Source organism: Jaculus jaculus, chromosome 12 (assembly GCF_020740685.1).
Source record: "Jaculus jaculus isolate mJacJac1 chromosome 12, mJacJac1.mat.Y.cur, whole genome shotgun sequence".
NCBI lineage: Eukaryota > Metazoa > Chordata > Mammalia > Rodentia > Dipodidae > Jaculus > Jaculus jaculus.
In genome coordinates, this window is record NC_059113.1 from 93,220,904 (window position 1) to 93,235,537 (window position 14,634).

The 14,634-nt window shown below is 43.2% G+C and overlaps 1 non-coding gene across 1 annotated transcript; it reads left to right on the plus strand.

Annotated features, from left to right (window-relative positions):
* The first annotated feature begins 13,611 nt into the window (after positions 1-13,611).
* On the plus strand, positions 13,612-13,822 carry LOC123453987. The gene has a single exon (XR_006633145.1). It is a non-coding gene; the product is annotated as a small nucleolar RNA U3 (small nucleolar RNA).
* The last annotated feature ends 812 nt before the right edge of the window (positions 13,823-14,634 follow it).

Consider the following 14,634-nt stretch of genomic DNA (forward strand, 5'->3'; position numbering starts at 1 on the left):
TGTGGTGGCCTTCCCAGGCAAGCAGAAAGATGTGTCCACTTACCCAAAGTTGCAAAGCAGCTTCTTGTAACAGATCTGCCAATGTGTTCCTTTAGACTCTGTTCACTTCGCCCAAACCTGGAAAAAGTAGCTAAGAGGACAACTGTTTCCTCAACAACCCAATTGGCGGGGACACGGAGGACTTGCCCAGATGTTTCTTCAAAGAGCGCATGGGCATCGATTATTCTCTCATTGCTATGAACAAATAACTCGGCCCAAAGCAGTGTGAGGAAGAACAGGGTTTATTTTGGGCTTAAAATTTTGAGGAGATGTCCATTAGGACAGGGGAAAACATGACAAGAGCAGCCACCCAGTGTCACATTGTCACATCAGCCCGAGGAAGTAGAGAAAGAGAGAATTGCCAGCACAGCTGGGCTGTAAAACTTCAAGGCCCACCCTCCGTGACACACTTCCTCCAGCAAGCCTCTCACCTCCTAAAGGTTCCACAGCCTTCTAGAACAGCGTCTCTGGCTCAGGGTCACACATAAGCATATGAGGGAACTTTTACATTCAAACCCCAACAGTATCTTTGGTATTGAGGATTGAACCCCGGGGGTCCTGCAAATGCTAAGGAAGTGCTCCGTTATGAGTCTCCCCCCACCCCCGTGAGCGTTTTATATCACACTTTAGAATGCGCTTATGCTCCATCCATGAAATTAAATTTAAGGGCAGGTCTTCCATAGGACATTTGTGTCTTCTTACCTCATCTTACCCTGTCCCCCCAAAATTCATATTTCACTACTATTCCAACATACCCAAACCCAAGCCAGAAGGTTATTCCAAGCCTGCAAACACTGATGACATTTTAAATATGTGGGTTTTTTTAAATTGAAGATGGATTAAAAGCTGAGGGCAAATATGAGTCATTAATGAGACAGGTTTATTAGTCTTAAGGAGGAAGGCAAGCTCTTAATGAGATGGGATCATTATTTTTCTTTTCCTAGCTTTGTTTGTTTATGATACAAGGATGATAGGTTTTCTGTAAATAATGGGAGGAAATTGCAGATTAAAAAAAAACATATCTCCCGGCACTCGGGAGGCAGAGGTAGGAGGATCACCACGAGTTGGAGGCCACCCTGAGACTACATAGTGAATTCCAGGTCAGCCTGAGCTAGAGTGAGGCCCTACCTTGAAAAACAAAACAAAACACAAACATACCTGAAAATTTGCCTCTTATTTCATCACTCCCAGGAAAACAATGTTGAAGTAGCTTTCCAGGACACCTCCATGTCAGTCATCCACTCTGGCTTTTGCTCAACATCACACGCTTTGTTGAATAATCCATTTATTTAATTATATTTAGTAAAGGTCTTTACATGTGTGTGAAAATCAGCTAATTTTCATAGCAGCACCATACCCAACAATTTAGTTAACTCATTGTTAAATAATTATGTTCCTATACTATTCATAACCATACATATTTATTTTAAAAATATATTTACTTATTTATTTAAAAAGAGAGAGTTGATTGAGTATGAACACACCAGGGCCTCTTGCCACTGAAAACAAACTCCAGATGCACGCGCCACTTTGTGCATCTGGCTTTACATGGGTCCTGGGGAATCAAACCCAGGCCATCAGGGTTTGCAAGCAAGCGCCTTTAACTGCTGGGCCATCTCCCCAGACCAACAATGTATATTTAAATATATGTGCATGTGGGCACTTTCTCAGGATATATGCATACATACAAAATTTTAATCTGAGCATTTTCTTAGATAAATTCCCCAATGTGAAAATCACTGTATCCAATGATTTCATTTTATTTATTTAACGTTTTATTACTGTTATTTTTGTTGTGCCGAGGATTGAACCTGGAGCCTTGCACATGTTAGGCAGGCGCTCTGCCACTGAGCTACTTGCCTAGTGATTTACACATTGTAAGTGATATTTTGCATCACTTAGTGCATAAGGAAAAATCAGTCTTTAATATGGATAAATATGAATGCCTGAAGAAAACTGTTTCCAAAACTAATCCAACTAGTCTGTCAATGTTTGCTAATTGCCTTCTGCTGTCGAGCCTAGGCTCACAGGACAGGAAGAAGGACCAGTCACTGTTATGTTCAAAGCACCTAGTCAGGGCTAGAGAGATGGCTTAGTGGTTAAGGCGCTTGCCTGCAATGCCAAAGGACCCAAGTTTGATTACCCAGGGCCCATGTAAGCCAGATGTACAAGGTAGCACATATGTCTGGAGTTCCTTTGCAGTGGCTGGAGACCCTGGTTCACCCATTCCTTCTCTCTTACTCTCTCATAAATAAATAAAATATTTAAAAAAATTTTAAAGTGGGGGAGAAATAATTGGCGCACCAGGGCCTCAGCCACTGCAATTGAACTTCAGATGCTTGCGCCACCTAGTGGCATGTGAGTCCTTGTGTTTGGGTCAGCTTTGTGCATCTGGCTACGTGGGATCTGGAGAATCAAACAAGCCTCTTTAGGCTTTGCAGGAAAGTGCCTTAACAGCTGCTAAGCTGTCTCTCCAGCCCAAATGAAATACTTTTAAAAAACACTTGGGCACTGGGCTGGAGAGTCGGCTTCACAGTTAAGGCACATGACTGTGAAGCCTAAGGATCCTGCTTCGATTCTCCAGGTCTCATGTAAGCCAGATGTACATGGTGGCACATGCATCTGGAGTTCATTTGTAGTGCCTATAGGACCTGGCACGCCCATACTCACTCTCTCTCTCTGTCACTAATAAATAAATAAAAATAAAATCTTTAAAAAAAATTAAAAACACTTAGTCACATGCTTAACCCTGAGTATCCCCAGTATTTGTAATTTTGTATATTTGTTTTAAGGGGCACTGAACTATGTATGCCTCAGAGTCTATAGAGCCTGAAAAATCTCTGGCAAACAATTGGTGTTTGTTTTGGGCCAGGTATATCTTACCCCTCATACAAACCCTTTGAAGTCACTATAACATCACCAAGCTATAACTGAATTGACTAAGGCCTGTCCTAGTTCTCATGGTTAATATGCTGCGGATCTGGAATTGATAACCAGACAATTGTCCTCCAGAAATTGTGATCATTAACCACGTTGATTGCTTCTAAATTGCATGAGTATGATTACATAATTTGTGTACCATGGTAATTTGGGGCCAAATAGCTAACTTCTCTTCATATGCATTTGCAATCAAATTACTATGTGAAGTAGTAAGGCTTTCATTATCTCTCAGTGCCTATCTGAGAATTTGCAGCAGGTCTGGATTTTCTAGCCCAGGGTGTCTCCCAAGGTTGCAGTCAGATGATGACTAGAGCCAAAGCTAACCACTACCATGTGCACCTGGGGGCTTGCTGAGCCTCTCTCTGTGTGTCTGTGTGGCAGGTTAAGACTTAGAATAAGCAGCAAGCATATTGGGAGCTTCCAGTGAGCCATCCTCAGGAGTCATGTAATGTCCTTTCTTCCATATTCCATTGATCCAGACAGTTACAAGGGAGCCAGTGACCCCGCCTCTTTCACTTGAAGGAGAATTAAAATCACACTGTAAGAAGTTGCAGTCAGCTTCGCATTGCTGCCAGAAATCACCCGACCAAGAAAAGCTTGTGGGAAAAAAGGGTTTACTTTGGCTTACAGACTTGAGGGGAAGCTCCATAATGGCAGGGGAAAATGATGGCCTGAGCAGAGGGTGGACATCACATCCTGGCCAGCATCAGATGGACAACACAACAGGAGAGCGTGCCAAACACTGGCAAGGGGAAAACAGCTATAACACCCATAAGCCTGCCCCCCAAAATGCACTCCCTCCAAGAGGATCCAATTCCCAAATTGCCACCAGCTGGGGACCTAGCATTCAGAACACACAAGTTTATGGGGGACACCTGAATCAAACCACTAGCTCAGATAACATGTAGGATGGGAAATTTTGTTGCTGCCCACTTTGCAAAATGCAATTTGCTGCATAACTGAACTGTCTGGAGATCATAAAACATGCTTTAAACATCATTTTTGCTGTAGAGCTCATAATGTGTGTGCTGATTCCTTCTTGTTTGTCAGCTGCCCGCTCTTCTGAGTAATAGAACGCGCTTATAGCACAACACATTTGGCGGCGTATATTTATGGGGTGGTGCTATAGTTGATGACTCTGGACCAAAGTAAAGCAACTAGCCTGTATGTAAATGGAGCCTGGGACCCTGGCCTCAGTGCTCAGGTTTTCCAAGTTAACTGCAGAATTTCAGTAGGTTCTCTCTGCTTCTCAAAGCATACCCTTATTTCCAAATGATCTTTTATTATGTGCAAAAGTGGGTGTTGCTGGCTATAGTGGAGCTGTGCTTGCTCTGTGGGGCCACTGCTCTCTAGTTAAGTGTTGGCCTCTGGCAGAAGTCCAGCGATAAAAGTCCAGGAGTCCAGGGCAAAGGCAGTGTGACCTCCCTTCAGCACAGGTATAGCCAGTGCAGGAGTCCCTCCTCTTCCAGCCATGATTATATTTACTAAGTGAGGGCAATTGAAAAAGAGGTTTTGAGGGCCAAGTAGTAATGGCTGGGGGGGGGGGGAGTGTCATGATCCTATTTATTCCTTAGCTGTAGGTACAAAAGGTAAAGATCCCCCAAAGAGAAATGTTTGGAGGGATTAAGTCGCTCTTTGGTGGCCTTGGGGATGTTGAGTTTCTCACTGTCAGTTTGTTTCGCTTTCTAAAGCTTGTCATTGATTTCAGACTAGCGGAGTCTCAGAACCCTGTGTTTCTGGGCAGGCTAGCAAATCCGCTTGGGAAGCTGTCACATAGTCAGTGTCATGTTGCTGGGATGAACTTCCAAACCAGACAGTTTATAGAAGGAATGGAATTTATTGGATAGCACAGATGCAGGGGAAGCTCCATAATGGTGAGAGAAGTTGGCCCACTTTCCCAGGTCCAAGCAGAGAGAGAGAGAAAAAAGCAACCACTACCAAAAGCAAGCGAGCACACTCCAGGAACCCCAGGCAAAGCTCAAGCACTCTGCTTATCTTTTTTTTTAAAAATATTTTCTGCCAGGGTTGATGGCGCACACCTTTAATCCCAGCACTCAGGAGGCAGAGGTAGGAGGATCACCGTGAGTTTGAGGCTGGCCTGAGACTACATAGTGAATTCCAGGTCAGCCTGGGCCTACCTCGAAAAAAACAAACAAACAAAAAATTCTGTTTATTTATTTATTTGAGGCAGAGCAAGCAAGCGAGCGAGAGAAAGAGAGAGAGAGAGAGAATAGACAGGCCAGGGCTTCCAGCCACTGCAAATGAACTCCAGCTATGCACGCTACCTTGTGCATCTGGCTTACATGGGTCCTAGGGAATCGAACTGAGGTCCTTTAGCTTTGCAGGCAAGTGCCTTAACTGCTAAGCCATCTCTCCAGCCCCGACTCAGCATATCTTTAGACTGGAATTCCCCAAAGGTCACTTAGGGCTGGACCGTAGGATCCATCCACAGTGATACCTCCTCCAACCAGGCAGCTGGAGAGCTAAATTACAAGCTTTAATAACACTGCTGGATCTACTGGGGGACAGCCACTCAAACTATATCAGAAGTCATCCCTACTTTCCTGTGCTAATTGGTTCCAAGAGGCGGATCATCAATTACTCTAGCACCTGACTTGTTACTTCTGCGTCACAAAGATCCTAGGTACTGGACCCATTTTATGTGCAAGCGTGACTATGATTCAAAAGAAAACAGGCAACCAGGGTCTGGATCTCTTGCTGTTCTTCTAGGGAGCCTGAACTGCGGCTAGACAGACAAGCTTGATAGCCCCAAACCAAATTCTGCAATCCCAGAGACGTAGTCCCCCTGGCCAGGAGGATGTTAAGTCATGGATTCCTTAAGTGCTGATTGGATCCAATGCTTCAGACAAGGCATTTGGTTTGGATTAGAATTGGGAGTCCCTTGGCCCAGGCTCCCCTTGGGTAATTTTCTGGGTGAAAGCATGCGAACTATCATTTCCTGCCACCAGCTCCCACGCACTGCCGCTAGCTTATGTTGCTGACTTTTGTAATATGGTCTGGATTTTCTACACGTGGGGAAAGGAGCAGAACATCCCCCTTGGGAAGGTTCTGTTGATGACTAAGGACACTGCTTTGCAGGGCTAGATGCCTGAGCACCCCCCATCCCCCGCCCCCGGGTGCCTCATCTTGCAACCTGGCTGACAGAATTTTTTGCCTTGACGGACAGGAAAGCCTTGTTTCCTGCCTCATTTTTACATCTTGGTAGGTGCAAATATTGTTGACATTGACTGGCCTCACCTGAAATTCCTGCTCTCACAGGCTAGCCACCGAGCAGGTCCTGGTAGGTAAGGTTACAAGAGGGACATAAGAAACTTCAGACAGACCTAGCTACTGCGCATACCCAAGCTCCAGGACTTGCCAGAGAGGGTATTTTTTGCTCTTTGGTAATTGGATAGTGGGTTGTGGATTCTAAGCCTTTCTGGGGCTCCTCTCTCTGGGGCTCTTCTCATTTGAATTACTCTATTTGGGGCTTTCCACCCACAAGTCAAATGGCCCGGACTGAGTGGGTTACAGATAGACATCACTCACACAACTACTTCACAGCTTACCTTGGAAAATACAATGCACAGCGGACACAGCTCGGTGTCTAAGCAAGAGAGAAAGCATCGTGGCGTGTCTCCTCACTTATTGGTGTAATACATATAGAGATGTCTATATTTTAGCCCTGTTTGATCACAAAAAAGTGAATTCTAGCCCATGAAATGTTCTCAATTTGCCAGCTTTGAGGAGATGAATTATGTGAGTCTTTTAAAAAAAATTGATTTTATTTGAGACAGAGAGAGAGAGAGGGAGGGAGGGAGGGAGAGAATGGGAATGCCAGGGCCTCCAGCCACTGCAAACGAACTCCAGATGCATGCGCCACCATGTGCATCTGGCTAACGTGGCACCTGGAGAATCGAACCTGGATCCCTAGGCTTCTCAGGGAAGCGCCTTAACCGCTAAGCCATCTGATCTCTCCAGCCCTCTGAGTCTTTATGAATTTTCCAGTAAGCCAAATGTTAAACACAGCTAGGCAGCTTGCTATTCCAAATAAACCCCATTAATGCTGGCAGCCACTTCTGTAGGGGAAAATAATCTAACCTGCTTTTTTTTTTTTTTTTTTTTTTTTTTAAGGTAGGGCCTCACTGTAGCCCAGGCTGAAATGGAATTCACTATGTAGTCTCAGGGTGGTCTCGAACTCATGGTGATCCTCCTACCTCTGCCACCCATGTGCTGGGATTAAAGGCATGCGCCACCATGCCCTGCTGAAATCTAACCTCTTGAAGACAAAAGCTTCCTTCCTAGATGGACAATCACTAATCCTTCCCAGACTCCCGGCTGTTGGAGGGCTTTATTTAAGTCTTTGCCTGTGAGACCACTGGGTCTCTGTGCGTGGCAAGGATTCATTTGAAAGCACACTTTTCAAAATCATAAAAGCATTTGGTTGCAGGGAAGGTTACAGGTCCCTCAAAAATGGTTAAATTTTTTATGTGGTTAGGTAGAAACTAACTCTCACCTCCCATGACTAAAACTCCTTCTCTCTCACCTTACTCAATCGGGTGAATGAAACAGACAGGTCAAACACATTCTGGCCAGTGATGACTTGGTGATAGTCTTTAAAAAAAAATATTAAGAAATAGCTTAATACACAACACAAAGTGTGCTCCATTTGGAAATTGAAGGTGAATTGTGGGTTAAGTGTTCCTTTGCCATGTCTCAGACTGGACAACTAAAAATGAAGGGCTAAAATCATTGGCTCTGTCTCTTGATTTACTATAAGAGCAAGTGTGAAGTGTGTACTAATAAATCTGCTCCAGTTATAGTTCCGTTCCGAGTGATGCCAGCCAGCTTTTTAAAGCCTCCATTTGAAAAACTTTTCGAAAAGAGAGCTATCTTATTCAAGATTTGCTTATATAACATTCAGCTAAGAAAACGTATATTTATTTCTTCAAGTAATGTCATTACTCGAAGCCTACCTCTCTGCTCTTGACAGTAAAACAGAAAGCTTATCTTCATATTTTCATAATGAAAACTCCCAAGCTCAGGCTTCTCTGGCAGATTTACAACCTTTGAGCAGCAGAACTGACAGGCATTTTAATCTGAAAGGAGATATGATGTCTTTAATGTACAGTGATGTCACTTCTAACAAGGGACAAGCAGCCATCTGCACTTGTAATCACCATCACCAGTCGGCCCTGGCTGGGGCAGAGGAGCCCTTTTGACTTCCAGAAAGGTCGCAAAATAATGCAGAAAAGAAGGGACTCGAAGCTTAGGTGCAAGGGCAACATGTCAGGTTGAGGTCATCAGCCTATTGTATATGTGCTTTAGCGACAGGAAGTTGGAGTAGGAACTGTCTAGACAGAGCTGTCCTTGAGAAGGGGACGAGGTAAGACAAGGCACTCAGAGGGTAATGAAAATCCTCCAGAGAGTGTTCGAACAAAAGCCGGACTGCCCGTTGACCATCTTCTCTGTCCTCCCCTGTTTTTTTTCCTGAAGAGGTCTCATAACTTGAAAATGATATTGACAGCCACAGAGTCATTAGCAAGGTGTCTATTATTACACCTGGAGAAATGACATTAAGCAAATGCCACAAACTTTTCATCTTTCATTTGCAAATGAGGCCTTACCAGGTTACGCATTTTTTTGTGTAGAAAATATTTCTTCTGTGGTACAGAACAGAGCTTAAAATTCTTAGGGTCTGTTATTCAAATATCCTTGTCCCAAGCCCCTACTTATTGACTTCAGACCAAGGAAGGATTTTTTTTTTTAATTAAACAATCCAAGAACATTATAGTACTAAAGGCCTTCCACCTGGACATAGCTGGACAGGGTCATTTCCCATGATATCCCTGAGCGCCTGTTACTACATCAGAGAACCAGGCATGGGTGATGTGGAGTTTGTAAAGGAAGCCCTAATACCAGGGCTGGAGAGATGGCTTAGCAGTTAAGACGCTTGCCTGCAAAGCCTAAGGACCCGTGTCTGACACAGCAGATCCCACGTAAGCCAGACGCACAAGGTGGTGCCTGCATCTGGAGTTCAACTGCAGTGGCTGGAGGCCCTGGCAAACCCATTCTCTGTTTCTCTCTCTCTCATTTAAAAAAAAAAAAAAAACAAGACAACAAAAAAGAATCCCTTAATACCAAAAATCTGGGAAGGCTCTCGCTATTCAAATGAACTTAGCAAAACTTCTGGAAGCATGAGGGTTAACTTAAGAACTTAGAGAGTTTTTGCCAGCTCAGAGGAGAGCCAAGCACTTAAAATCTTCCAGCACAATTAAATGTGCTTCTCTTTAATTAAACGTGGGCACATCTAGCCATCTACATGGTCAGAATTAAGTATCAATGATTTATCGGATAAGGAAGCCAAACAGCAAAGGCAGGGGTCAGGACTAGCCAATATCGCACGGGGCTGTAATTTTTTTTATTATGTTATTATCTAATTAATTTTAATGCACTGAGACAATGGTTATGAGCTTGGGCAGCCATTTCTGGGCTAAAGTCTATCCCTGCCACTTGCAAGTTAGACAGTGTGGAAAGGTTACCGAATTGCTTTAGATCTCAGTTTCATCCCATGTAAAATGGGAATAATCCTTCTACCGCTCTCACGTGATTTCAATAAGAATTAATTGAGTTAATTAATGTCAGACTTTTTACCACCATACTATGTGGCTTCATAGAAAATTAATGTTAGAGCCTGGTGTGGTGGCACACTCCTTTAATCCCAGCACTCGGGAGGCAGAGGTAGGAGGATTACCATGAGTTTGAGGCCACCCTGAGACTCCATAGTGAATTCTAGGTCAGCCAGGGCCAGAGTGAGACCCTACCTCAAAAAAACTAAAAAAAAAAATATATATATATATATATATAGTTTTACTTTACGGTCCTACAAAAAATCATATTTGAATCTACAACACACACACACACACACACACACACAGCCCTAGGATCATGTGTTTCCTTGCCACTTGCCATAGACATGAGTACAAGGCTGGTATTCAGATCTTAAAGTATGACCATGACCCTTCAGGTCTGCTCTCTACCTTCCATGTGACTCTGACCCAGTGGTTCTCAAATTTTGACGTGCACAAGAATATCAGGGGCTCTTACGACACCTTCAGGCATTCTGGGTTGGTTGGTGAACGTGGGCAGGGGCCCAGGTATCGAGACGTAATAGCGACTCTGATGAAGGTGGAACCAATACAGCCTTATGGGACACTACAGCTCTAATGCAGCTCACCTTCCCCATCTGTCATGGACCGGAAGGTGGACTTTTGGAGGAGTTTGTAGCGTCCTTTCTTTCTTGTTCTTAGTAAAACTTGGAGTACCTTCTACTTAGGAGGTACCTTCGGGTCTGAAGTGGACCAAGTTCATGGTTGATAAAAATGAAGGCATATTTCTCTGATCATCTCTTTCCTAGGGTCTCAGGGGCAAAGTTGAAGGGTTACTCCAGAGAGACCACTTGGATTAGAGACAAGGATGTGGCTGGAATCTGGGCTCAATATTCACAAGGGTGCATAAGGCTCAAGCATCCCTTATCTCTGTCTCTTGGGTTCTAAGTAGGAAGTGGTTGAGATATCTTAGAGTCAATGGAGGTCTAAGAGCCAAGCAGTGGGTGATCTTAGGACCCAGAGACCAAGGTCAGAGTGTACTTTGGTGGCTCTCCAGCTTTGACTGTAGCCCATGTGTTAGATCCGTTCCTTCCTTTGAGCTTTCTTCTTTTTCATAATTACCCATGCACAGAAGAATATAGTCACATTGCAGGACATAGTAGGCAATCTTTTAGTTAAAAACTCTGGATCAAACCTGCCATTAAATTTTGAGTTTATGAATAACAAATAAAGAAAAATTTTGCAGTTTCTGCCGATGTGTAAGGGTTGTGGTAGTCATAACTTCCATCATGCAATGCAGTTTGAAAGTCAACTCTTCTTAAACCTAAAGTCACAGAACAAACTTTACTCATAAAAGCTAGAAGGGGAGAGGTGAAAGAGAGATGTGATGCTCATATGGCGTCACGTAACTGAATGTGGAGGTCATACAAAAAGATGTGGCTGCTGGAAAAAGTTTCTGAACATGTGACAACTAAAAGTTAATTCAAAGATAAATACAGGGCTGGAGAGATGGCTTAGCCGTTAAGGCACTTGCCTGCAAAGCCTAAGGGCCCAGGTTCAATTCTCCAGGTCCCACTTAAGCCAGATGCCCATGGTGGCACATGCGTCTGGAGTTTGTTTGTAGTGGCTAGAGGCCCTGGTGCACCCATTCACTCTCTTTCTCTTTCCCTCTCTCTCTCTCCCTCTTGTCTGTCTCTAATAAATAAAAATAAGTAAATAAATAAAAATAAGTAAAAAATAAAATAAATGCAGAAGGGATGTAAGGTGTTTCTGGCAACCTTTGCCCATTTTGCTGCATGACTTCACTGCAGCCTGGTTCTGAACCCAACACGTGCTCCTTACATTGTACATGCCGTCATACCAAGAAATGCCCTTGAAAATGCCTACAGCACAGATCCCCACTAGGATCTGGGATTACTGCATGTATGGACTGAAGTCGTTGTACATACACCGTTTTCTACTCTTACGAAATATGATGGTTTAATTATGAGGGAAAAGGCTTTTTAATATCTTCTTGCTGTTATTGCTCAGCAAGTATAAATTGGTTTATTTCTTGGTGGCATTGTTTTCGAATGTTTGATTTCTTTTTTTCAAGAATTGCTGTTTGAGTTGCTGCCTTAAGTTTCATAAAAAGTCGATCAATGAATTGCAGCTTGGGATTAGGACAATATTTTCAGCAGTTTCTGAAGCCTCTAAACAGATTTCTGCCATTTGTATTACACATTTATGTGAGGCAGAATCCTCGGCAATGGTGATTATAAAATCAAAATATCAATCAACTCTAAAAAACAATGTTGATGTTTTATATCCTTCAGTATCAAATATTCAACCAAGATTTGATTCTTTATGTTAAAAAAGCAAGCAAATTTGATTTCATCTTTTTTTTTTTGTTATTTTTATTTATTTATTTGAGAGCGACAGACAAAGAGGCAGAGAGAGATAGAGAGAGAGAGAGATTGAGAATGGGCATGCCAGGGCCTCTAGCCACTGCAAACGAACTCCAGATGCATGTGCCCCCTTGTGCATCTGGCTAACGTGGGTCCTGGGGAATCAAGCCTTGAACTGGGGTCCTTAGGCTTCACAGGCAAGCGCTTAACCGCTAAGCCATGTCTCCAGCCCTGATTTCATCTTTTTAAAAATATTTTCTTTTATTTTTAACCTTTTTTTAAATTTATTTGAGACAGAGAAAGAATGGGTGTGCCAAAGTCTCCAGCAACTGCAAATGAACCCCAGAAGCATGCACCACCTTGTGCATTTGGCTTATATGGGTCCTGGACAATTGAACCTATGTCCTTAGGTTTCATAGGCAAGTACCTTAACTGCTAAGCCATTTCCCCAGCCCTCATGGTAAAAGTATATAAATTATATGTGCACTAAGGAATTGTCTTAAAATAAATTTATTTATGATTTATCATCAGTAAATATTTGATTTATATGCCTATCTTAAATACACATATAAATTATATATATGTGTGTGTATATATATGTGTGTATATATATATGTGAAAATATATATGAAATCTGGGCATGTTGGTGCATGCCTTTAATCTCACCAGTTGGGAGGCAGAGGTAGGAGGATTGCTGTGAGTTCAAGACCACCCTGAGACTACATAGTGAATTCCAGATCAGCCTGGGCTAGAGCAAGACCTACCTCAAAAAACAAAACAAAAAAAAGAAAGAAAAGAAAAAAAGTTATTTATGTCCTCAATCATTTAAAAATTTATCAAGTTAAAAGGGGTTGTTAGAGGAAGAAGTTTAAGAAACCCTCAAATAGAACAGAAGCCTATGAACAGAAAACTAATCAAGCCTAAACAGGCAGTGTTGGGTCAGGAAACCCAAGCTGTAATTGATGAATTTCTGGGGTCTTCATGTGAACAGCTAGAGAGTTAAAATGACCTACCTGCTCTGAAAAAATGGTCTAACATCTTTAGCCGTTGGTGAAAATATAAATCAAAACTACACTGAGGGCTGGAGTGCTGGCCTAGCTGTTGAGGTGCTTGCCTGTGAAGCTTAAGGATGCAGGTTTGATTCCCCAGTACCCACATAAAGGCAGATGCACTTGGTGATGCGTGAGTCTGGAGTTTGTTTACAGTGACCAGAGGCCCTAGAGTGTGCATTCTCTCTCTCTCTCTGTTTCTATCTGACTCGTTCTCTCTCTCAAATAAATAAATAAAATATATATTTTGAACTACACAGAAAGGTTATACTTTTAGGGATCATTTCTGCTTTCTTTTTATTTTATTTTACACTTATTTTATTTTATTTATTTGAGAGAGAATGAGGCAGATCTATCTATCTATCTATCTATCTATCTATATCTATATATATATATATTGAGAGAGAGAGAGAGAGAGAGAGAGAGAGAGAGAGAGAGAGAGAGAGAGAAAGGGTGTGCCAGGTCCTCTAGCCATAACAAACGAACTCCAGAAGCATGTGCCACCTTGTGCATCTGGTTTATGTGAGTCCTGGGGAATTGAAACTAGGTCTTTAGACATCATAGACAGTGCCTTAACCACTAGGCAATCTGTCCAGCCCTCAGGGATCATGTCTATAGTTGGTTACTAGAGTGTCTCTGACTGTGCAGAGTACCAGAAACAATAAGGAGGAGGAGCAGTCATCTCTCCTGAACGTGAGGCCAGCTCTCGGTGTTGCTTTGCCGTGACTGTCACCTGCCACGGATGACCATTCTTGCTCTCTTTGGGAGTGTTGGAGAGAGAGGACGCAGTCTGAGTTGCAGAAATGAAAGGAAAAAGAAAAAAAATCCCACTACACTGAGAGTCCATCTCACCTGTCAAAATGGTTTTTATCAAAGACACCCAGCATGACAGAGGCTGGTGAGCCTGGGGTGGGAAAGAGTCCTTACACACAGTTGGTGGGGATGTGAATTAGTGCAGCCAGATGGAAGTCAGTTCAGAGTTTCCTCAGCAAACTACAAATAGGACTGCTATATGATCCAGCTATAGCGATCCTGGGTATCTAGCAGAAGGAATTAAGAGTCAACACACGGTAGGGATGACCCTTCCCTATCAAGTTCTGGGTTTGACATGGTAGATCTATTGAGGCTACACACTTAGTGGTCTCTCTCTCTCCTTAGGGACAGACCTGAAACGTGACATCCTCCTGCATCAGTAAGCCAAGTGCTGGAATGACCGTTGTGTACCAACACACCTGGCCCACATCTAGCTTTATTTACAGCTCTGGCCCTCTTGTAATCTCATCCTGAGTCAAGTTAGGTCCACCTGTAGGCTATGAAAAGCCTCACTGAGAGATGCCTTTGGAGGGCAGCTGCCTTTCAGAGCAGAGCTTCAATTGGCCTCAGATGCCCTGAGCCTCTCACGTGCCTCCACAATGGCCACCCTGCGCTTCAGCTGCTGCCCCTTTCAGAGGATAGCCACTCGGAGCCTGGAGAACATTCACGGCTCACATCTTGCTCTCTCCACCTGTACTTCATCCCAGTTAACCAGGAGTGAATGAGGCGTCAACTGAGAAGCCACCGCTAGGGACCATTAACAATCCCTGACTATTTCCAGATAGATGTACATAGAAT